The 26944-nt window shown below is 36.5% G+C and overlaps 1 protein-coding gene across 5 annotated transcripts in view; it reads right to left on the bottom strand.

The window, feature by feature from the left end:
* Positions 1-26944, bottom strand: part of LOC106079137 (relaxin receptor 1-like) — a 327070-nt gene that overhangs the window by 63179 nt on the left and 236947 nt on the right. Inside the window, exon 1 of one of the 5 annotated variants that reach the window (XM_056032404.1) lies at positions 13774-13903. The exons of the other annotated variants lie outside the window; for them this stretch is intronic. The gene's annotated coding sequence lies outside the window, so the exon portion shown is untranslated. Of the gene's footprint in view, positions 1-13773; positions 13904-26944 lie in introns of those variants that run through there. 5 annotated transcript variants of the gene reach the window in all.

Genomic DNA, 26944 nt, shown 5'->3' with positions numbered 1-26944 from the left:
TATATATATATATATATATATATATATATATAACAGTTATAGATAAGTTATATATAAGTTAGGTAGGCTATTGGTGATACGTACAGTAAACGATCCATTTAGTCGTATATAATATATAATGTTTGTCATTCTCTTAGTTCCAGATGCTTTGTGAAAAACTCGTTCGTTCCTTACTCGGTCAGACTATATCAACGCCACTCGTTGATCAGGGAATATGAAAAGGATCAAGATGTCTGTGTTTAGTCGCTCAAGGAACACTCTATGTTGAGTCTGTTTAAAATGTATGTGAATGTTTCTGTTGCGTTGTTTTTATATGAGAAAAGAGTCCTTGTGATTACAATAAATTTTCATAAGGATCAATAAAGCAGTCGTAGTCTTAGACTTAGTCTTAAGTTAGCGCTTATTGGAAATAAATGAAATGTTATCGCACGATAAACAATGGTGCACCCATATTTAAGAAAGAATGTTTGACATCTAAAGATAGAAAGAGAGAGTGAAAGATGCACATAAGGTCTAAATGAATACAAACATTTTACTCAATGCAAGACACTGGTTCAGATAATATACACATCTCAATGACTTTAAACCATAGACATGTACAAATAGACTGGTCAGCAAGATGATTTTTATGAGCACATTGTAAATCTTTCCATTGTTCTTTCTAAATCGATAGTAAAATCAAAATGATCGTTAAGAATTCTGTGCATTCGCTTTCCGGCCAAAAGAATAAAATTTTGAAGAATATAATTATAACACAAATCTCATACTCACGATTCGTTTCTAACAGGAAACTACAAGCAATTCATGTTTTTATATTTGTTTTTTTTTAATTCCAGGGAAATCGGGGGCAAATATGGTTTACATGTCGACATCATAAGATCGAGTCTCATTGTTAGTTGCTTTTTTCTGGTGATGAGATCATATTTTTGCATGTCAGTGTTTAGTCATTTACAAGAATGTAAGAGTAGCTTTAGACTATGGCTCGTAGGAAAATATTTATACACGGTGTATTACCATTGAGTTTAATGTGTAGTGTAGTAACACAATAGCCATAACTCTAAGCATATAATTAGTATAACAATGTATTGATATTATTTAGAGAGAGAGGGAGAGAGAGAGGGAGAGAGAGAGAAAGAGGGGGAGATAGAGAGAGAGAGAAAGAAACAGAGATACAAAAAGAGCGTATTATTCTAATTTTTTTAATAAGCGTTGTAAAACGGAAGTGGACACAGTTCTACAGATGACGATATTGTGACTTAAGTAAGTTGAATTGAGCCTATCCCATAATTTTTTTAAAAACTAAATCTAGACCTTTGAAGACTTATGCTCTAAAAACATACAGATCAGAATTATTAGCGTTCTATCTCTTTGACAAGGTTACAGTTAGGATTGCTGTTGCTGGGGTTCTCTGGTGCATCGCAACATTATAACATCGTAACATTCTAAGAGCACAATAACTTCATAAAGTTATACTCACTCTGGCGCCCATATACACGCACACATACAGCCACAACTACATCACACACTCACACAAACACACGCAAGCACTCAAACATATCAACTGTTGTATATTTCAAAGTTGAGCTCAAAAATAAAAGGGCTGTTACACTGGAACGAAATCATAATTTTCCACTTATGCGACATTTGAATTTTATTCATTCCCCGGGTATTATTGCCATATCGTCTGCTCGACTGCAGTTGTTGTTTCCCTTGAACAACGTCATCAAAATAAAAATTTAGGAACGTCTCAGGACGTCATGTTTTGTCAGACAAAGATTCTTAACAGTCGATGTCCATGTTCTACATCTTATAGTATATCTAGACTTCATGACATCCATAAATCAACTAGAGATACGTAAATACATTGTCAGAATAAGACCTAAGTAAAAAAAAATGATTCACTATCTAGTAAAACACAGTGGCGTAACTAAGGGGGGGGATGAGGGGGGGAGAAATTTAAAATCCCCCTGGGCCCCCACCTAGAGGGGCCAACACATGGGTGTCCGAAATTTATTTGTAAATACATAAATTAATATATTTGATTGACAAATAGTGTCAACGGGTGTCTTTTTTTTTTCAACATTTATGGATTAAATTTATCACAAAGACTAAACCTAGATCAAGGTCTATCGGTACGTTGACTTTGTTGACATTTAAAAAATATTTTTTCCCAGAGAGATCAAATTATTTTTTAAAATTGGTCTTACATTTTAAACTTTGTTGCCACGAATAAAACTGCATGATATACAGCTAATTCCAGGTATGTTGTTACCTTTACTAATAATAGATCTAAATGGCGAGAATTATATGGCTACACTAATTAACCTTGAAGCAAAATTTACAGAATCGAGTATAACAGATCTAAAAGTTATTTTTAATAATGCTAAAATTGTCCATTATTCGGGTTTGGCGTCTATAATTTCAGAATTAAACTTCACACTCTAGTTGTTACCCCTTTATTCATCTTTCCTCAATCCAATGGAAACTCTCTTTTTATTTCCATCTAATCCTTTTGCTTTCGCACAAAACATAAACAAAAAATAATGACTTAATATCATATAATATTAACACATCCTTCCTTTTGAAGTTATTATCATACCCTTCCTTTTAAAGTTCTTAAATGTGATATCTACTAGCAAGGCCGGCCCTAGCATTTGCGGGGCCCCTATGCGAAACGGATCTCGCGGGGCCTAGTCTGGGTAGGGATAAGCATAATGTCAAAATTATCTTTTTTGAATTAGAAAATAGGCCTACTTTCGTCTTTGCAATAAATTTTTATCAAATGAAAGCTCGCAATGCCATTTTTTATTTATTGGCACCCCAAAATGTCAATTTCGTCTCTTCTTCAGGAGATTTGAATAAATTTTAAAAAAGTTCAAGACTTTATCGTATATTTTGCCTTTTCAAGAGATTTCCTGGAGGACCTGGAAAATCAGGAGGTCGCGAAAACCCTGTTATTTTATATACGTTATAATGGTTTAATTTAATAATGTACACTTGGAATTAGCGCGGGGCCTATGAAAGCGCGGCGCCCACTGCGACCGCATAGGCTGCAGTGGCCTAAGGCCGGCCCTGTCTACTAGGAACTTTAACAATTCGTCCATTTCTGGTTGTCTTGACTGGCACAACAAGTTCTCTAGACGTTGGTCTATAACTGTCAGTTTCGTTTGTTCCAACAGTTTGCAGTTCATTGTCTTCATCGGTACTACCCTGAGATGTCTTCATCGAAACTCTTATCCAAAAAGCGTTGATTTCTTCTGTATGTTTTACCATCGTTTGTCTTTATGATGTAAGATCTGCTTTTTGCCATGTTTGACCTAGACGAACTCTCCTACAGAATAATCTTTAGGTAGTCTTGCTTTTGCATCGTATTTCACTTTGCTTTTCATCTGTCGTTCGTTGAGTAATATCTCTGCATTTTCAGCTACCGATGGTTTCAATATTTTGTGATCAGTTGGAATGATTCCCTGAGTCTTCTACTCGTCAGCAGTTGTGATGGTGAATACGGCAGTCCACTTATCGGACAATTTCTATACTCGAGCATAACGAGATATGGATCTTTCCCACTTTTGTATGCTCTGAATCCTTTTGCTTTCGCACAAAACATAAACAACCAACAATGACGTAATACCATATAATATTAGCACAGAATCTTCTTCATGCAGTGGAAAATTAAGAATTTTTTGCCTATCTTGAATTCTGGTCAAAGCTCCAGCGCCCAATTAATATAGTTCGGAAGAAACTACAAAAGTCTGGACTGCATATACGGGAAGCTGCTAAAGAAATTAGTACCCTTTCATGCTTTCTGCAAAATGATGAGAAACTGACAAAAACCCAATCCATCGAAAAAAGCAAAAGAAGGTAATGAATACTATGGATTCCAAGTAATCAAAACAACCAGAAGAAAGAAAAGACTTGATGGGGAGTTGAGTTCTAATGTAGGACTGTCAACAGAACTGCAATTCAAACGTGTTGCGACAGAAGTGCTGGGCAGACTTCATATGGAGATGAAGGGCAGATTCCAAAGGCTGGAAAGAAAATGGATACCTTTGGGTTTCTTCTTGAACCAAGACACCTGTTAGATGAAGACACGCTTGTGACAAACTGTGCTACTTTTCCTGTTTGTATGATGAAATAAATGGAAAATCGCTTTTTCAATGATGTCATTGATGCACGAGCACTTTTCATTAACAAACCAGTAATACAATTACCAATAGACATATTGAGGAAACAGGCTTTATATGGGAATTACGTGTGCTCAAACTTTGCAACCTCCTCCGAATACCGCTAACACAGGCCACTTCCATTACGTCATGTGAGAGATCATTCTCAAAGCTGAAGTTCATCAAAAACTATTTCAGGAGCACAATGACGCAAGAAAGACTTATCATGGTTTTAATGTCAGTGAAGTCACAAATACTAGAAAGTATCGATGTAGATGATGTTATAGATGTCTTTGCTGCACAGAATGCACGACGTGAAGCGATATCAATTTAGATTTGTCACGTGTGCATTATTTAACTAATAAACAACGGTATTATTTATTAAAAGAGTCTTGATGATTACTTTTTGTTAAGTTTACTGATATACTGAACCCATTTGATTTGGGGCTTATTTATTTTTGCGTACATTATCTCATGTCATATGTCGAATGTCAAAATGCAAGGGGCCCCCAAAGAGGTCAATCCCCCCGGGCCACCAAATCCCTAGTTACGCCCCTGGTAAAACAAGTTTCAAAACTTAAAAATAAAATCTATTTCCTATGATAAATTAAATTTTGATTATAAACATTTTTAATTAAAGAAAAGATGAAGTGCTAAGAATAAATACACAATTCTAATTCAATGAGTTAGGACAAAAACCTTATAAGGACTCGTTCAAATAATGAACCAATTTGCCTGAATGAACTAGACAAATCCATGACCTCGAAGTTTCTCTCATATTGACTTCAATAATGAGTTCAGCATATCAATGAATGCAATGAACGTGTGTAGGACATCATCTTCTGGAGTTTGATCAAGATAAGAACATGTTTTTTTAAGTCCGTTCTTGATCAATTCCTTTGTTAAATCATTTACTGGAATAATTAAACTATAGTAATAGACAACAGAGAGAGAGAGAGAGAGAGAGAGAGAGAGAATTATTTAGTTTGAATACGTAGAAAGCTCTTTGATGAACTTAAAATGAATCCATGGCCAAATCTTAAGTAAGAGATGCAAGCAGTTCTACTATTCAGGACCTATCGAATCATTCAATAGTAATACTCGTAATAAAGAGTTTATAGTTAGCTTTAGTGTTTGAATCCACGGCTTTCAAAACTCTCACTTGACTAAAACATAAAGGCGTGATTGGTTAGCTAGAATGTATAAAGCCGAACTTTATTTTGCAGGCACTGGTGACCACTGTGTATAAATGTTTTGTAGTCAATGTTATTTTATGCTGCCGGAAGAAGGTGCTCAAGTTTCATTAGTTAAAGTTCACAAAAATCCAGGAAGAAAAAAAAAAGCTATCTGATTGTCTATTTACTCGCCTAGTGTAGTCGAAGCTTCGTCTTGCTGTAAAGCTAATTACATTCAGGGCATGAAAAGATCGGTCCTAATTCAGCTTCGCCCGAGTTTCTTTTTTTTTGCCTTGGAACTGGATATTCTATTAACGCCAACACTCCAACACTTACACAGATACAGAAAACACACTTATACACTCACTCACACCGTCAGTCACATCACTAGACACACCCTGACACACACCCTGACACACACCCTCACTTACATCGTCACAGTTAGACTTATCCTACATTTTACAAACATTGACTTCACCAACTTCAGATGTTAAACATTGAGTTCACCAGCTTCAAATGACAAACATTGAGTTCACCAGCTTCAAATGACAAACATTGAGTTCACCAGCTTCAAATGACAAACATTGAGTTCACCAGCTTTAGATGACAAACATTGAATTTACCAACTTCAGATGTTAAACATTGAGTTCACCAGCTTCAAATGACAAACATTGAGTTCACCAGCTTTAGATGACAAATATTGAATTCACAAACTTCAGATGTTAAACATTGAGTTCACCAGCTTCAAATGACAAACATTGAGTTCACCAGCTTTAGAAGACAAACATTGAATTCACCAACTTCAGATGTTAAACATTGAGCTCACCAGCTTCAAATGACAAACAATGAGTTAACCAGCTTTAGATGACAAACATTGAATTCACCAACTTCAGATGTTAAACATTGAGTTCACCAGCTTTAAATGACAAACAATGAGTTAACCAGCTTTAGATGACATATTGAATTCACCACCTTCAGATGACAAACATTGAGTTAACCAGCTTTAGAAGACAAACATTGCTATAAGAGCTTCAAATGATAAACATTGAGTTCACCAGCTTCAAACGACAAACATTGAGCTCACCAGCTTCAAACGACAAACATTGAGTTTAACAGCTTGAAATGACAAACATCGAGTTCACCAACTTTAGGTGACAAATATCGAGTTCACCAGCTTTAGGTGACAAATATCGAGTTCACCAGCTTTAGGTGACAAACATTGAGTTCACCAGCTTTAGGTGACAAATATCGAGTTCACCAGCTTTAGATGACAAATATCGAGTTCACCAGCTTTAGGTGACAAATATCGAGTTCACCAGCTTTAGGTGACAAACAGTGAGTTCACCAGCTTTAGGTGACAAATATCGAGTTCACCAGCTTTAGGTGACAAATATCGAGTTCACCAGCTTTAGGTGACAAACAGTGAGTTCACCAGCTTTAGGTGACAAATATCGAGTTCACCAGCTTTAGGTGACAAATATCGAGTTCACCAGCTTTAGATGACAAACATTGAGTAAACCAGCTTTAGATGACAAACATTGAGTTTACCAGCTTTAAATGACAAACACTGAGGGCACTAGCTTTAGATAACAAATATTGAGTTCACCAGCTTCAAATGACAAACATTGAATTCACCAGCTATAGATGACAAACATTGAGTAAACCAGCTTTAGATGACAAACATTGAGTTTCCCATCTTTAGGCGACAATTATTAAGATAAGATAAGATAACTTTTATTGATTCAATCAAATGGAAATATTAATTTGAATACAATTGACAACCCCGGCGTAACTATTGTACACTAACACTATAGATGAAAAATTCTCACAACATTCACACATCAACATTAACACCATGATAGTCTGGTTAGTACCGCTTTAACAAATGATATATCTTTTTAAAATAAATCATAATAACAGTATGTAAATATTGAAACTAGGAACTATTTACAAATACATTTTACAATATACACTGTATTTATGTACTGTTGTCACAGAAACAAGGTTGACTCGGACATGTCACCCACATGCCTGATAGAAGAGTTCGCAAGGACATCCTTTATGTTAAGCTTACTCAGGGAACCAGATCTAATGAACGCCAAAGACTAGAAAAGAAAGATGTCTGCATTCTTGTTATGGAGTTAGTGTTTGTGTTTCTATGGTGATGGTAGAAAGAGGCTAAGTGTTTGTGTTTCTATGGTGATGGTAGAAAGAGGCTAAGTGTTTGTGTTTCTATGGTGATGGTAGAAAGAGGCTAAGTGTTTGTGTTTCTATGGTGATGGTAGAAAGAGGCTAAGTGTTTGTGTTTCTATGGTGATGGTAGAAAGAGGCTAAGTGTTTGTGTTTCTATGGTGATGGTAGAAAGAGGCTAAGTGTTTGTGTTTCTATGGTGATGGTAGAAAGAGGCTAAGTGTTTGTGTTTCTATGGTGATGGTAGAAAGAGGCTAACTATGCAATGTGGATGATGCAAGATAAGCGGCATTGTCGTCAGCGGTCTTAGGCAGGACAGACAACTCCAGATAGCCAGAGTAAAAAGATTGTTGTTTTTTGCTAGTGAGTTAGCTTTTGTTCAAAAGTGCCCATTTTTATATTATTACTAAAATAAACTTCATTGATTTCATTTCAAGCTAAAATGTGTCGATATTGTAATACACTTAGATTTGTTCACAAAGAAGTGATTGTAAGCTCTATGAGCTAAGATGAGCTAAGATATACTACGTCCACAGCGGTTTAAGTTGTGTACCAGGGAAGTCATCGTCCGTCCATAACAAGGCTCTGCCAGCGGGATCTCTAGACATCGGTTAAAAATGAAAGTATGTGTGAGGACTTAGCACAAGATGGATAGCATGGAGACAGACTGTGTTTGATTTTACGACCCTAGCTTACAGCAAAGGGGCTGAGGAAGTCCTAAACAAGAGAGAGGTGAATAGCCCAGCTTTTACGTCTCAATAAATTAGATGCTATCTCTTATCTAGGTTAATGAGATCTTTCCAGCAAAGTGGACAATCGTGTTACTTTAAGCTACGGAACAAACACTTGATCCTGACATCAGCCATTTCGCTTAATTGAAGTGGAAATACAAACACTTGATCCTGACATCAGCCATTTCGCTTAATTGAAGTGGAAATACAAACACTTGATCCTGACATCAGCCATTTCGCTTAATTGAAGTGGAAATACAAACACTTGATCCTGACATCAGCCATTTCGCTTAATTGAAGTGGAAATACAAACACTTGATCCTGACATCTCGCTTAATTGAAGTGGAAATACAAACACTTGATCCTGACATCTCGCTTAATTGAAGTGGAAATACAAACACTTGATCCTGACATCTCGCTTAATTGAAGTGGAAATACAAACACTTGATCCTGACATCTCGCTTAATTGAAGTGGAAATACAAACACTTGATCCTGACATCTCGCTTAATTGAAGTGGAAATACAAACACTTGATCCTGACATCTCGCTTAATTGAAGTGGAAATACAAACACTTGATCCTGACATCTCGCTTAATTGAAGTGGAAATACAAACACTTGATCCTGACATCTCGCTTAATTGAAGTGGAAATACAAACACTTGATCCTGACATCAGCCATTTCACTTAATTGAAGTGGAAATACAAACACTTGATCCTGACATCAGCCATTTCACTTAATTGAAGTGGAAATACAAACACTTGATCCTGACATCAGCCATTTCACTTAATTGAAGTGGAAATACAAACACTTGATCCTGACATAAGCCATTTCACTTAATTGAAGTGGAAATACAAACACTTGATCCTGACATAAGCCATTTCACTTAATTGAAGTGGAAATACAAACACTTGATCCTGACATCTCGCTTAATTGAAGTGGAAATACAAACACTTGATCCTGACATCAGCCATTTCACTTAATTGAAGTGGAAATACAAACACTTGATCCTGACATCTCGCTTAATTGAAGTGGAAATACAAACACTTGATCCTGACATCAGCCATTTCACTTAATTGAAGTGGAAATACAAACACTTGATCCTGACATCAGCCATTTCACTTAATTGAAGTGGAAATACAAACACTTGATCCTGACATCAGCCATCTCGCTTAATTGAAGTGGAAATACAAACACTTGATCCTGACATCAGCCATTTCACTTAATTGAAGTGGAAATACAAACACTTGATCCTGACATCAGCCATCTCGCTTAATTGAAGTGGAAATACAAACACTTGATCCTGACATCAGCCATCTCGCTTAATTGAAGTGGAAATACAAACACTTGATCCTGACATCAGCCATCTCGCTTAATTGAAGTGGAAATACAAACACTTGATCCTGACATCAGCCATTTCACTTAATTGAAGTGGAAATACAAACAACCACTGCCAGACGAGACTATGCAAAATGTGTGCAAACCGTTTAGAATAAAAACAAAATAATTAGACCGCATGATTTAGTGAAATCGGAATGGATTATAAAGCTTTGGAATAGAACTCATTCTATGGTCAAAACTGCTTTTAAAATGTGTCTTTTAAAGAAAAAAGTAGCTTGAAAATCTGTAACTTGGATCTATGTCAAACTTGGAGAATGTGCCCTTCAAATTTTTAAAATGTTGCTATGAAAATGAAAGTATAGTGTGAAAATGGGTTTATCCGTTCAGCCGACATATTCATATCAAATATAAAGTATTGAGAAAACGAGTTTACCCAATTTGTTAAAAAGTTTCGATCTTTAATAGAGATACATTTAGGTACTTATTGTTGTTTATGGCCCTCCGGTTGTGTAAGGGACATTGACCATAGCTACGGTCTTCGCCAGGATCTAAGGACTTTTATGACAAGTTTTATCAATATTTGTCAAACTATTTTTTTTTTTTTGGACAGACATATATACATACTCCTTACTCTCAATTATATATAATAGATATATATTCGTTTGTCTTCTAACTTTGCTAACAGCCCTGAGATATGCATTAAGGTAAACAATTCTAAAATCCCCTAATTAATTAGTAAATCTATAGGGTAGTCTTGTTTAAATTGTCACCTATTATTCGAACAATCAAAACGTCTTCTGCTGGATTCAAAGTAGGTCAGAATGTGAAGACAGTGAAATGAACTTGGCAGACACGTGTTTCTCATTTCTCAGTGAAAGGAAACAAATCAACTTGCAGAATGTTGTAATTCTACAAATATAAGTTTTCCCCTGTCTCAAAGTTTTTCTTCACATTAAATAGATAACAGAGCATAAAGTCTAGTTTCACCTTGAGAATCACGGCCTGGCCTATATAGTGTTGATGTGCCAACTATAAACATCAACCTATCCACCAAAACGTGACCTCGAGGAATGCGGCTATCTGCAGCCTCACGTAGGACGTTTCACGACCTTAACAAGGTTCACCTGGCCGCTCATTTAAATAAAATAAGTTACAAATGAGAGAAATAGAAAACTCCCGTGCAGTGACCCTCACCAAGGGTCCAAGATTTCATTGGGAAATGGAGAGAGAGAGAGGAGGCTAGAGGTCAAGTACCTTGTTCCCTCTTATACATGACATCTGGGATAAGATTGAAAAAGCTAAAGCTGGCAATAGGCTCGCCGCATAGTTGTATGTCTAGACCTGATCCAGATTTTAAACAGTTCTAATGTAGCATGGCATGAATGGGTTTACACTCACGTATGGAAGAGATTCAAGCAGTAGGTCTCAAAGTGAGCAGCGCGGCAACATGCGGCTCCATTATACATTCATCGTTTTCTTATTCACTTAAAAATTTTGTAACGTTTTTTTTCAATGTAGTTTTCACATGCATTGAAGGCAAACTCTGCGATCTCCGGAGTAGAAACAGCCTCGCAATTTGTTTGAATAAGTGAAAGAGTGGTGGCCATTGTTACAAAGTTCTGACTCAAAATGGTGACAACAATTTTTTAAAAATAATTATAAATAAATATCTATAAACAAAATAATAGTCTTACAATAAAAGAAGGGACCCAAATACTTTATCCATTTTAACTATAAATTATATTCTTTAAACCGGATTTTTTCCCAATGAAAGTAGAGATATTGAATGTTAATCAAAATAGTTCACCTACTTCTCCTAAGAGAAAGCTAAAGTCACTATCTCCTGATATGCTTGGACTGCTACGGCCACTATCTCCTGATATGCTTGGACTGCTACGGCCACTATCTCCTGATATGCTTGGATGGCTACGGCCACTATCACCAGAAAGACATTGTTCTAATATGCATGTTCTTTGCGGCAAGAAAACGACAGTGCAGATACATCGAACTCTTGTCTTTGCGGCAAGAACGCCTCACACGCCCAACGACCATATAACCAATCGCAAGTAGCTTTGTCGTGCACCCTTAACCCTTAAAACGTGTGCGGTAGTTTAGCCTCTAAACATCAGAATTGTTATTCCATTTTGTATGCACTCATATTAAAACATCTCAGCACTTAAAGGGTTAAAACCATTAAAAGACTGAAAGTGATCAAAGAGACGACAGCCGGGATTTAAAAGGCGATGTTGTGATTCGGTGTTAGTCGGACTTCTCATCTGTTTGCTTCATAGAACTTATTCCTATCATTGATAACGTTTTTATTCTTCACAGGACTAAATGTTTTTTTTGTTTTTTTTCGGTGCTGCCAAATCTGGATAGCTAACAAATAATGATATCACTTTAAAACTGTTGCGTTATCATTGTCTGCTTTGTATAAATGTTTGTTCTAGATTAGCGTCTGAATAAATATATCCAGTGGTTGGGGTCGTCTCACTACAACGATATTGTAAGAACGAATTGAACTTTCTAATGAAGCCTGATAGAAATGAAATTTCGAGCCTCAGGGAGGAATCATAAAAAATAATCACGAATGCAGGCAACTTCATACATCGTTATAGAGAACAACAAGTTAAATATAAAATAAAGGTTTATCTATAGGGCAGAACCGCAAAATCACTACCGTTTACTTAAAGGTTTGGCTTAACTTTAACTCCCCTTTTTGATTTAAAACAAAAATTATTTAATTAACACTAATTAATTAGCTAATTGATTTTTTTTTATTCATGTTTTGCCATCGGCTATGAACAATTGTGTAAAATTTCAACTTTATCCGAGACTGGGAAGTGTCCTCAATGTGTAGGAGACAGAGAGACAGGAGAAGGGACTTAAAAAGATGACATTACATTGGAAAGCACTTTTTTCTAAATCTTTTTTTTCAGGTAGCATTATACTAATCATTGGTCATAGCAAAAAACAATCAGGACTATTCTACACAGCTCAAACCATTGCTTTTTGTAATTAAATCTATATGGAAATTCTTTAATGGAAAACATAGAAGTCTAGATTTCAATCTAGCTGAAAAGTCTGAAACTAAAAAACATTGACGAAAAATATTCCTCATTTGATATATTGCCAAAGAAACTTTAAGAATCCTCGTGCTAATTTTTGTTGCAAAAAATATTCAAAGCAACAACAAGAACAAAAAAAAAGGTTTAAAACAGGCAAAAGGCTAACACAATAAGGGTTCCAGACGCTGATATACAATGGAACAAGAAGTTTAGAACGTAAACTGAAAGGAATCGTCGAATGTCGCTAACTTATATATCTACTTCAGAAACTGAAGCCGAGCCGCCTCCAGAGCTGCCAGAAGTTTTCTGTATTTCCATTCGTTACATTTCAAATCCATAGTCATGTTTTTACTTGTCGCGCCTTAAGACAAAATTTTACCCTTTTGATGAAACAAATATCTTTTAGCACCTGAGACCTAATCGTTTCATCAACAGGGTAGTAAATCACTGATCTTTGTATGACCCAAGATATCTGCTAGCGAAGAAGGGAAAGAAAGACTGGACAATGACCTATACTTTTCTTTCGGTCGATGGACACAAATAAAGTGAATTTAATATTGATACAATATTAAGTTTAAATTTTCATAGAAGTATTTCGAAGTTATAATGATAAGGTTTTTATATATATTTATTTGTTTATAAATGGTAAATACTGTTTGCATATTGAAAATCGAAGACATCCTTAAAAGGTCTGCTTTATTTTTTTTTGGTCCGGGATAGGGGGGAGGGGAAGGAACAATGCTAAACCCTCTTGTATTCCTTTAAAATAATTAATCTAATATTTTTGAACATGTTTTGTTTTTGGTTTTGTATTATTAGGTTTAAAAATTTATTTAAATCATACAGAATCATACATTACATAACGCACAATGAAATAGTTCTGTAGTAGTAACTTCAGTAACGTAAAGCAACCAACGATGTCATATATTTCATTTCAATTTATCGAAATTGATGACACATTTAGATTTGCATGTATTTCTATAAATGTCGAATGCCTGTCTTGTAAAATGCATTTTTAAAATGTGTTCATTTGTATGTGTGTGAGTGTGTGTATATATATATATATAAATACACTCAGCAGATAATGAACATAGCACGTTCACATACAAAGAAATAGATGATATCCTTAAGGTCTAAACACCAAATTTCATTTCCAGAAAATATTTCCTTTAACTTGTACGAAACGTATGAATGAAAGTGAATACGACATCAGAATGAACCCTCCATCCAATCACATGACTAGACGTAACGAAACATCCTCTGGCGAAGCAACGTTTTTTTTTTTGTTTGTTTGTTTCAATGTAATCCCTTAAAAGACGGCATTGTCCCCCCCCCCACAACGTCACAGTGAGGGAACGGAAAGAGAGAGTGAGAGGTAACAGCACTCAGCCTTCGGCCACAGCTTCCTGAAATGAAGCACCTGATGGCGGACTGAGTCTCGTGCTAAGACCGTACATGCTGAGCTTCATAGGAGGGTAGAGGGGCTGCAGGAGGCGCAAGTGAATAAAGGGAGATAGTATGTTTAAAGGGGCTGTAACTCCTAGGTTGTGATTGAGAAGATGTTTAGGACAGTTGTTGTTGTGTTTTTGTGATGTCCTTAAGTGGTTATGATAGTTTAAATACATCGGCAGTTCAAGATAAGCATAGGGTAGTACTAGATTAGGACTGGTTTATAGTAGTACTAGGTTAGGACTGGTTTATAGTAGTACTAGGTTAGGACTGGTTTATAGTAGTACTAGGTTAGCACTGGTTTATAGTAGTACTAGGTTAGGGCTGGTTTATAGTAGTACTAGGTTAGGGCTGGTTTATAGTAGTACTAGGTTAGGACTGGTTTATAGTAGTACTAGGTAAGGGCTGGTTTATAGTAGTACTAGGTTAGGACTGGTTTATAGTAGTACTAGGTTAGGACTGGTTTATGGTAGTACTAGGTTAGGACTGGTTTATGGTAGTACTAGTTTAGCACTGGTTAGAGTAGTACTAGTTTAGCACTGGTTAGAGTAGTACTAGTTTAGCACTGGTTAGAGTAGTACTAGTTTAGCACTGGTTAGAGTAGTACTAGGTTAGGACTGGTTTATAGTAGTACTAGGTTAGGGCTGGTTAGGTTAGTACTAGGTTAGGACTGGTTAGGTTAGTACTAGGTTAGGACTGGTTTATAGTAGTAATAGGTTAGGACTGGTTTATAGTAGTACTAGGTTAGGGCTGGTTAGGTTAGTACTAGGTTAGGACTGGTTTATAGTAGTACTAGGTTAGGACTGGTTTATAGTAGTACTAGGTTAGGGCTGGTTAGGTTAGTACTAGGTTAGGACTGGTTTATAGTAGTACTAGGTTAGGACTGGTTAGAGTAGTACTAGTTTAGCACTGGTTAGAGTAGTACTAGGTTAGGACTGGTTTATAGTAGTACTAGGTTAGGGCTGGTTAGGTTAGTACTAGGTTAGGACTAGTTAGGTTAGTACTAGGTTGGGACTGGTTAGAGTAGTACTAGGTTAGGACTGGTTTATAGTAGTACTAGGTTAGGGCTGGTTAGGTTAGTACTAGGTTAGGACTGGTTAGAGTAGTACTAGTTTAGCACTGGTTAGAGTAGTACTAGGTTAGGACTGGTTTATAGTAGTACTAGGTTAGGGCTGGTTAGGTTAGTACTAGGTTAGGACTAGTTAGGTTAGTACTAGGTTGGGACTGGTTAGAGTAGTACTAGGTTAGGACTGGTTAGAGTAGTACTAGTTTAGCACTGGTTTATAGTAGTACTAGGTTAGGGCTGGTTAGGTTAGTACTAGGTTAGGACTGGTTTATAGTAGTACTAGGTTAGGACTGGTTAGAGTAGTACTAGTTTAGCACTGGTTAGAGTAGTACTAGGTTATGACTGGTTTATAGTAGTACTAGGTTAGGGCTGGTTAGGTTAGTACTAGGTTAGGACTGGTTAGAGTAGTACTAGTTTAGCACTGGTTAGAGTAGTACTAGGTTAGGACTGGTTTATAGTAGTACTAGGTTAGGGCTGGTTAGGTTAGTACTAGGTTAGGACTAGTTAGGTTAGTACTAGGTTGGGACTGGTTAGGTTAACCAGGTTAGGTCTTAAGAGACTAAGAGAACTTAGACTTTGATGTTCAAATAAATGAAAAAAACAAGCAGAGCCATTAATGAAATTTAAATAGGATTGAAAATAATCTCCAGGTTATCGTAATGGTTGTCCCCAAATTAGTTTTGATTAATAATCATTATTTTAAAATAATTTCATTGTTGGACTCATTAAAGATTGGCTTAGCTTATTTACACATTAAGCAAATGATTGTATAAAATGTAGGTTTGAAAGCTAATGATTAATAAAGTAAGCATCGCCATTTAAAGACAGAGAAAGAGAGAGAGAGAGAGAGAAAGAGAGAACAGAGAGAGAGAGAGAGAGAAGAAATCAGTTTTAGTGTTATTAGGTGCAATAAGAATTTCTAATAATGCATTTATGAATTTGATTCAGAACTTAGTGATGTCCATGTATCCTAGGATAGAGCCAATAGGATTTCCCATATTTTCTTGGATCCTCATATTTTCTTCGATGTCCTATGTTCTTGGATGTCCTATGTTTTCATGGATACTCCATGTTTTAACAATGAGTATGATAGGTATGATACCTGAAATTTGTTTAGAATTAGACATGGAATGAATCCTTGCGCTCTGGCTACATACATTGATAGCATACCTCAGCCACAGCAAGACATAGTTATTTCTCTGACATGGAGACATTTAGGGAAACTACACATTTATTAAAAGTATATTTCTTATGACTTTATTATTTTTACTGCACATCATATCTTTTTACACTGCGTTTCGATCCTCTCTAGTCTATCTCTCTAGTCTATCTCTCTAGTCTATCTCTCTAGTCTATCTCTCTAGTCTATCTCTATATTCTATCTCTATAGTCTATCTCTATATTCTATCTCTATAGTCTATCTCTATATCTTTCTAGTATATCTCTCTAGTCTATCTCTCTAGTCTATCTCTCTAGTCTATCTCTATATTCTATCTCTATAGTCTATCTCTATATCTTTCTAGTATATCTCTCTAGTCTATCTCTCTAGTCTATCTCTCTAGTCTATCTCTCTAGTCTATCTCTATAGTCTATCTCTATATTCTATCTCTATAGTCTATCTCTATATCTTTCTAGTATATCTCTCTAGTCTATTTCTCTAGTCTATCTCTCTGGTCTATCACTCTAGTCTATCTCTATAGTCTATCTCTATATCTCTCTAGTCTATCTCTATATCTCTCTAGTCTTTCTCTGTAGTCTATCAATATAGCCTATACCTATGTGTAAATGTGATAGTTGTAAAGAACCATAGCTCACGTAGATTCTGAATTCCTAATTAAATATCCGTAGCCTCTAATGGGATTTAAACTTGAGTCAAGTGCTTAACTAGATGGCATCAAGGGCAGGATAGGATAGCTATGGGGGGGGGGGGGGCAATACATGAGCACTATGTCACGTGTGCAGAGTGGGGGGCACTACATGAGCACTATGTCACGTGTGCAGAGTGGGAGGCACTACATGAGCACTGTGTCACGTGTGCAGAGGAGGCACTACATGAGCACTGTGTCACGTGTGCAGAGTGGGGGGCAATACATGAGCACTATGTCACGTGTGCAGAGTGGGGGGCACTACATGAGCACTATGTCACGTGTGCAGAGTGGGGGGCACTACATGAGCACTATGTCACGTGTGCAGAGTGGGGGGCACTACATAAGCACTATGTCACGTGTGCAGAGTGGGGGGCACTACATGAGCACTATGTCACGTGTGCAGAGTGCGGGGCAATACATGAGCACTATGTCACGTGTGCAGAGTGGGGGCACTACAGGAGCACTATGTCACGTGTGCAGAGTGGGGGGGCAATACATGAGCACTGTGTCACGAGTGCAGAGTGGGGGGCACTACATGAGCACTATGTCAAGAGTGCAGAGTGTGGGGCACTACATGAGCACTGTGTCACGAGTGCAGAGTGGGGGGCACTACATGAGCACTATGTCACGTGTGCAGAGTGGGGGTCACTACATGAGCACTGTGTCACGTGTGCAGAGTGCGGGGCAATACATGAGCACTATGTCACGTGTGCAGAGTGGGGGCACTACAGGAGCACTATGTCACGTGTGCAGAGTGGGGGGCAATACATGAGCACTGTGTCACGAGTGCAGAGTGGGGGGCACTACATGAGCACTATGTCACGAGTGCAGAGTGGGGGGCACTACATGAGCACTATGTCACGTGTGCAGAGTGTGGGGCACTACATGAGCACTGTGTCACGTGTGCAGAGTGTGGGGCACTACATGAGCACTATGTCACGTGTGCAGAGTGTTGGGCAATACATGAGCACTATGTCACGTGTGCAGAGTGTTGGGCAATACTTTGTTGACCATCAGTACTACATCCCTAATATAGCGGTCCTGAGTGTTGAGTACATGGTTGACCAGCTATTAGCAGGAAAAAAAAGCTGAATATCTTCCACCTAAAGCGGATTCTCAAGATTAGGTGACAGCATTACAAAACCAAGGAGGAAGTCTTTGAGGGCAGAGTGTCGCGACATCCGCGATGCAGTGGACGCCTTGGAGGCTGGGACATGTTCACGATGTCACTGTCTCAACTTCACAAAAACTATTGTATGTTGATCTAACAGAAGGCAGCAGAGCTGAATATCGTCCACTTCTAAGATATACTGATATTTGCAAGCGCCACATGGGTGTCGACACCAACGGTTGGGAGAAAGAAGCACTTGATAGATAGACATGAAGGGCAAGCATACAGTAGGAGACTTGTAAACTCCAGAAGTAGGAAAAGAAACCAAAACGTTACAGCGTCTGGTAATTAGAAATGCCTTAGCTGTATATGGGAAGCGTGGTGGCTAAGTGATAAAGAGCGTGGTTTACGAACTGATGTCTCTGATTCAAAACCTGGGGAAATCTGGGATTCTTAATTTCGGGATCTTTGAGCGCCTCTGAGTTCACCTAGCTCTAATTAGTATCTGGCATTAGTTGGGGAAAGTGAAGATGTTGTGCTGGCCACATGACACCTTCGTTAGCCGTCATTAGTTCTGTAAGTTCAAAAATGTGATACTTGTTCCTGCACTACAGCAAATCAAAGCCTTCACATTTTATTAGTTCTTCATTTATTCTTTTTCTTTATCGCCTACCACTTTGTCACTATCACTTTCACCTGCGAGGCACCTGGCCCATCTCTTTCCCGCCCTCCGCCGACCCCCATTTGGACAAAACAGAAACTCCCCTATTCTACCTCACCATCAGTAGTTCAAAGGTGATAGATTACGTATCTAAGATGTGAGTAATTGCTCTAGGGTGAGCACACGTCAGAAAGTAATACGCTACAGTGCTTTTTGATAGTGCTATGTGGCGGAGTCCATGTTAATTAGCGTCCCGCTACATCTGAGTTTAGACAATGTACAGGCATGAATGAATGGAGCATGCACTTATACACTCAGCCATAGCATAGTGTGCACTTTGTGCTCAGGAATTCAGTTCAAATCCCTGGTACAGTTTGTTTCGTAAGTTCAATTTCTACGCTCTGCCCTGTCATAGCACGGAGGAGATATTGTTCAGAAATTAAATTTATTATGAAATATGTGATGACCTAAGAGTAATGATTATCTTGTATTTGATCATCTTCATTTTTAAATTTAAATTACCTCTGAAAAACAATTGTGTCTATCAAAGGTAACAGCTAAACCCTTATAGGCGTATTTAGAACTTGGATAGAAATGTGTTTTCTTAGTTTTGTGACATCAGAGAGGCTTTCAGAACTTGAAGATTATTACATCGAAGCCCAAACCTTCCAAACAGAAGGGAATGACAGTGGGCGAAGTTCAACTATTGTGACGACTGTCCAAAGTGCAGACCACACTGACCAGACATCAATCATTTTAACATCACAGCCAAAGTAAGTTGACGTTAAAGAATTCACCACAAACAAAAGTGGCCATTAGAAGCATATTTATTTATGTCATGGAATGGTACACAGATGAAGTGTGAAAACATTGTTCAAGGTGTTAACAAAACCCATTTCTAACGTGTCCAAATATCTCAACAAAATACAAGAAGCTGATCTATGGTCTGATAATATTTCAACATTTCCAGATTATTTATTTCATATATATATATATATATATATATATATATATATATATATATATATATATATATATATATATATATATAATTTTGTAGTTTTAAAAAAAGATGACGCATGAAAAGAGGATGTAAACCCAAAACCAAATCACAAAATTTTGATGACATAAGGAATAGTGTATATCTACTACTTTTGTGGCAGTTAGAGAGTCTATGTACACATTTTAAAATATGAGTAAAGTGTTTAATAAACAGTTCTTTTGCTGCTACATTATTTAAGGATTAGGAAACAAGTTATACATGTAGGAGAGACTAGTCAGGGTTTATCAGTTTATCACTCGAGATGGCACCATTGGAATAGCAAAACAATGAAGAGGTCAATTCTCAGCAAGACTTTTGGTCTATGTCAATGTCGTAATGCCAGGAGAACGGCCAACCAATTTCACGATGGATTATATTATACACAGAAGGAATATCTTATCTGTTGATAGATGAAGCATTAAAATATTTGTTTTTGTTTTTTTTGGTATCTACGCACTTTTAGATGTTTTGAACCTATGTGTTCTGTGCATAGATCATCTGACAGAGTGTAAATGCCCCCTTTGACTCATCTAGTTTTGTCAAAGATTATACTTACACGTCCATTTACAAAATTGCAAAGATGAATTTCTCATGTACATTATTTTTTATAAAATAATTTAATACAGATGACATGTGACATTTTGAATTTGACGAAAAAGATTTGAGTTGAAAAGTACAAAGGATGAATGAGAGACTTTGCGAAGGGTGCAAATATTGTGTTTTTTTTTTTGTTACTTCAAATTTCGCCTATTAATTATTTATTGTATTTATTATAATAAACGTCGGCGCTTTAAAAAACATTAATCAGAATTAAAAATAATTTAGATGTTGTCTCCCTTGATTAGTCTAACACAATATCTACTTTGCATCTACTAAAATACAAAGAGAGAGAGAGAGAGAGAGAGAGAGATGAGACAAAAAGAGAAAGATACGAGAGAAAAGTAAAAAAGAGAACAAGAGAAGAGACAAAGAGAGGGAGAAAATGAGAAAGCTATACGGGAGAAATAAAGAGAAATGGAGAGAAAGTGAAAGAGACAAGGATTTAAAAAATGTGAACCGTAATTAGCGATGGACAAGTCATCTGAAGGGCTATTTCACGTGAATGATACTTTCAGACTACAGATTCAACAGAAGTTTAACAACAAAAATAATACCAAGTCTTTCATAACAAGTTTATGGTCTTGCTTCTATGTTGATTTGAAAAAAAAAAGATACTAGCTTTCAATAGATTCAGATAATTTAGAAAAATTATTCCATATTAAACTTTATTGTATATTATATATATTATCCTGTTGTAAACAATGCGTTATTTGTCTTTCTTTTTATGAAGATATAGCGAGGGGTGATTTGTTAGGTCTAAGGAACATTTGTCTGTAACTATAAACAAATTATCTAAATATATATTTAATTTGTTTATATGTATAGATACCAGAAAATCATCTCTTGTCTAGAAACTAGAGGCCAATGCTTGATACACAGCTGCGGTAATAGGTTAGGCATCTGTAATCACCAAGCGCAGTTCCACTTTCACCCTTCTTTCTATTACTGTTGTTGGTCCTGACCACTGGTCATAATAATGATCACCTATTGTTCTACTTGCCAAGGACGATAAAATACGACAATGTGTTACCCTATTCTTTCTTAACTTAAGCTTGGAACAACAAAGCCATTTTCAAGATTGAAACCGCAGCGGTTAAGTGTTTCCTACCAACTTTGTCCAATCATCCCTAGCCTTTTCGAGAACTGGCCGGTAAAATCACGAAATGGCCGGCCATTTCACAATAGCCGGTCATTTGATTCGATAATAGCCAGTTCGCAAAATGGCCGGCAAATTAGCGAATCGACCAATTTTAAGCTCTGGCGGTAAAATATATATTTTATATAATTCTCATCATGGCTCAAGAGTTTGGACACCAAGTAATGGAAAGATCACTCTTTTATTTCTGCAAGTCGGACGGACTAGAGTTACCCCATGTAATTTTAGAAGCGAAAAAAAGAGGGGGGGGGGGAGAACAAGTAGTATTTACCCGTCAAATAGCAGGGCCGGACATAACCATTGTGACCAAGAAGTCATGGAAAGAGAACTAGTAATCTACTCTGTATTCACCCGTCACTAAATAGCAAGGCCGTACTTAACCATTGTGGGGCCCTATATGAAAAGGATTTTGCAGGGCCCAGTTTGGCTAAGGATACGGATAATAAGTGAAAATTAAGAGTTTGTATTAGAAAATATATTCGCCATTGCATTTTATTCATTCTTTACTACGCACAGAATTACTACACGAGCCTTGCGTGTAGAGAAGTTATACAGTATATCATAAGAATTGTGTTTCCTACATAGATCATCCTCAATAGCAAGAATTACCAAATGTTTCAATCTATCTTTGAGAATTGTTGACCACAAATAATTCTTCATTAGTTTGAGGCGCGAGAAGCTTCTTTCACTAGATTCCACAATTACGGGTATTGCATAATGCCGTTTTTTTTTATCGCGCGTAGGATTGGCGTTTCCATTTGAATGACACCCCAAAATGACAATTTTCGTCTATTGCAGGAGATTTGTATGAGTTCTCAAAAGATTTTAATAATTTCCATAGATTTCCAGGACTTTTTCGTATATTTTGCAATTTCAGGAGATTTCCAGGAACTCCAGGTAAATAGACAGGAGGCTGCGGGAAATCTGAATAAGTTATACAATAGTTTAATTTAATCATTTATACAACTAGAATTAGCGTGGGCTCTATGAAAGTGCGGGGCACACCGCGTACGCCTAGGTTGCAGTGGCATAAGGCCGGCCCTGCAAAATAGCGGAGTATGCTACGCCGCCGGTCGACTAGTATATTTTATTATCATTGGTGTAAAGTTTTAAGAGTCAAATTTTTTATCAGCCGAAAGGATGTTGAGAAACTCAACGACATATCGCACCCACACACCCACTCTCTTATTTGACACCTCCATCTTTCTCCTCTGTCTTTTTCTTATTTATGCAAGTTATGCTGACATGGTATAAGAAACACATCACTTTTCCCCCGGAACGTACTTCTACAAATAATGACATGTCTCTATGGCTTTTTTATGAGTTTATATTTTATACTAGGCAGGTCATTTTTACTGTGCAGATGGAAGATTTGACCAATAAACAAAAGGTTGACTGTAATTTGAATGTTATCTCTACATAAATATGCACTTTAGTGGGTGACGAAAGAGTAGAGTGTATCTGCTCGTGTAGTTTGTAAACCGAGGTTACACAGTTCTACGGTAAAACGTCGTTTATTTCGTCGTCAAATATCTGATGTTTTACAGTACAGTATCTAAGTGGTCTTATTGCTGTTATCAATGATTATTTCACTCAATAATGGACAACGCGACAACATAAGACACTTTGTCTATTTTATTTCAATCTGATGTTTATGGACAACGCGATACCCCCATTGGCCTTGTCTTTATATTGTTGGTGAAATGACTGTTTATAATATTCCGCATTCAGTTCTCCGAACTTTCCTCTTTGGCTTTTTATCATTCTTGCCTTCTCTATTCCTATCGCTTTCTATTTTTTCTCTCTCAATATGGTTTGTCTCTATTTCTTTCTCTCGCTCTTCCTTTCCTTGTTTCGCTCTCCTGTCTCTCTCTTTTATTCCTCTCTCTTTTATTCTTGCTCTTCGTAATATCTTCTTTTTTCTTTCTTTCTCTCCCTCAATCTTCCTTTTTACCTTTCTGGCTTTTTTTTCTTTTATCTCTCTCTCTCTTTCTTTCTCTTGCTTTCATCACTCCCATCTATTTTCTTTTCTGCCCTCGATCTTTCTCTTTCTGCTTTCTTTCTCCTATCCTATTCTATCATTCTCTCTTGTCTCTAATTATCTTTCTCTCATTCCCTCAATCTTTTTCTTTCTTTTCTTTCTCCCTTTTTCTCTTTCCTTCTCTTTCACCCCAGTTCCATTTTTCTCTTTCTCTTTGTCTCTTTTTACCTTTTTTTCTTTCTTTCTCTCTTTTTCTATTTTTTTCCTTCTTTAATTGTTCATTCTGTACATTTCTTCCGCGCCCTCTATCACTTGCACTTTTTGCATTCGTAGTTGTTTCTCTGCCTCCCCCCGCTCTCTCTAATCTTTATGACTTCCAGGTTTGACATCTGTCTGGTCGCAATGTTATGAATAATAAAGAATCGAAATGATTTGACTTGTAGAGTTTCTTTGTAGTACTGTCTGCATTTCGTTAGATATGTACAGTGGGCATCACAACTAGCTGGTCTCTAATTTGAAACATGTTTGAGTCACTGCCGTAGTTAGAAATAAAAGAACCTAACAAGAACATTATTAAAAAAATAATAACTTTTTTTCCAATGTGCTTATAATAAGTATACTTCTTGGATATGTTATGTCATTGAATATGTAATAGATCTAGTCTATCAAAAATAAATCTGTGCGATTGGAAATATATTTATCAATTTTTTTTGTTTTATGCAATTTCATGATTTTATCTTTCTCCATACGCTAGGATCCTATCACTTGTCTCCATACGCTATGATCCTATCACTTGTCTCCATACGCTATGATCCTATCACTTGTCTCATTACGCTATGATCCTATCACATGTCTCAATACGCTATGATCCTATCACTTGTCTCACTACGCTATGATCCTGTCACTTGTCTCACTACGCTATGATCCTATCACTTGTCTCAATACACAATGATCCTATCACTTGTCTCACTACGCTATGATCCTATCACTTGTCTCACTACGCTATGATCCTATTACTTGACATCATAATATTTAAGACCATTCAAAGTTCTGATGCAATGGCTACTTTTTTCTTTTCTGATAGCGAAAAATCTAATTTTTAAATAACTTATTCAAGCAGTTTTTTTTCATAAAAATACACCACTTTTACAACTATTCACTATTAATAATATTAAACACTAGAGGCTCTTTAGTATGTGGGAGTACATTTTACTAAATTTGTAACACATTTATGCAAACTGTTTTTTATTTTTTTGAAAAAAAATTTGTTTACATTTGTATTGCTAAGTTATGTAAGTTCTGTCATACTAACTACTACATTTACACGAAAAAAATGTTTACTTTTTTAAAGAGAAAAAATCTATTTAGTATGCATATAAGTTGATAAAAAAATTAAAACAACAATTAATTCATTTCATATTATCGCGTGAACTGCTATACCAACACATTTACATAGAACACTTAACTAATGGAAATTTTTTTTTTAAAGAATTTTTTTCATTTATTTAATTCTGATGTTCTTTCTGAAAATACTGATACCTGTCTTTTTACCTGCCTGGATGACCACTTCGGGGGCTCATTTTAAGTTTGTGTTTCCACACAAACTGTCTTTGTAGCCTTGTTTTTTAAAGAATTTTTTTAATTGCTTGTTTTTTACTTTATTTTTGAGGGGTTTGAACTACTCTAAAAAAGAGCTCCCAACCTATAGCCACTGTTCAGAATGTCACGTTATCACCCTCTCTTTTTGGAGGTGTCAGGAAAAAGAGGTGACGTTTTTTAATCCCTCCACGTCAAATCTCAATGGGGAATACTAAATGGCAGCGATTATACGTTCAACAGTGCCAGTTTAGCGACGTCGTGACGAGCGTGTCAAAGACGTCTAGACATAAATGACTGTCACGTGATAGCGAGTCGTCTGTTTCTTACCATCATTCCAGCCAGTCAGCTCCAATAAATGATGTGCTTTGATAATTAGGGATCTGGGAGATTGGATACAAGTCAACTTAGCAGCGCTTGCTCATTTTATATACAGCAGTGAGACAAAGCATAACCTGTGATGATTTGCATAGAAGATAATGTCGCATGTCAATTCAAGATGTGAAATCTGAGCTGATAGTGATTACAAGTCTTCTTATGAGATTGTACAACTCTTTATGTGCAAAGTATGGAACCTGGACACGATTTCGAAAACGGCTCTAACGATGTTCCTAGAAATTTGACAGTTTATAAATATCTTTGGGAAAACAGTTGCTAGCTAATTGGCCACATTGGAACTTTGGTTTGACCCTATATTTTTGTTGTTGTTGTTAATTTGTTTATATTTTGATCATTTTAAAATTAGATTAGCTATTTCGACCTTCTTGCTAGCTGAAGGGGGGTCGGGGGAACCCGTTGCATGTTCAATCCTGTCAACTAACTTCTGTGTCGAGAAATAATATTGTCTAGTCTACAAACATTTACAAATTAGTTAAGAGAAACATTTTCTGAACAAGAAAAAACATAAATAATACTTTTAAAAAAAAACAAAGCTTGTATTAATTGGAATTGTATCAAATAGTTGGAGCAATGACGTAACTGTAATTACACTGGACAAGGGACATAATAAATCTGTAGAAAATAGAAAATATTTTACCAACTGTTTTTGTTCAGCTTTTTTAACTTTCTCACTGCGCTATGATCCTATCACTTGTCTGGACCAGTTGTGGAAGGGAAAAGGAAGAAGGTGGTGTGTTTGCAAATGTTTACATGATCGTTTTAGAAATGCATGAAAAAATGGTTTGGTCTAGAGTCCTCAAGGGAACTAATTCAACTTGTACCATCACATCTGTCTAGTACGATTTCTTTCTCTTGTCCAAGATACCAAACAAAATAATTAATTACCAATGGTTAATAAACTAATTGTTTTTTTTTGTTTATTGTGTTTTTTTTTAAATTGATTCTTGTGTTGTCAGGTAAAAGAAAAAATTGTGCACAATTTCAACTTAATCCGAGATAATATTTTTTGCCAGACAGACAGAGTTGATACTGACTTTGTAAAAAACACAAAGAATATACGAAAAAGCTATACTAAACATTATTGATGTCAATTTAGAAACTGATCATTCTAGATATATAAAAATATGCATTGAAAAAACGTAAATAATCACTTCACCAGACCCTAGCCGGCAAGAAATGGGAAAGAACGACTTTCTTTGTTTGGATTGGGCTTGCATGTCTCTGTGTTTGGATTGGGTTTGGATGTCTCTGTGTTTGGATTGGGCTTGCATGTCTCTGTGTTTGGATTGGGCTTGGATGTCTCTGTGTTTGGATTGGGCTTGGATGTCTCTGTGTTTGGATTGGGCTTG

This window comes from Biomphalaria glabrata, chromosome 6 (genome assembly GCF_947242115.1).
Source record: "Biomphalaria glabrata chromosome 6, xgBioGlab47.1, whole genome shotgun sequence".
Taxonomy (NCBI): Eukaryota; Metazoa; Mollusca; class Gastropoda; family Planorbidae; genus Biomphalaria; species Biomphalaria glabrata.
This window is presented reverse-complemented; position numbering and strand designations above follow the sequence as displayed.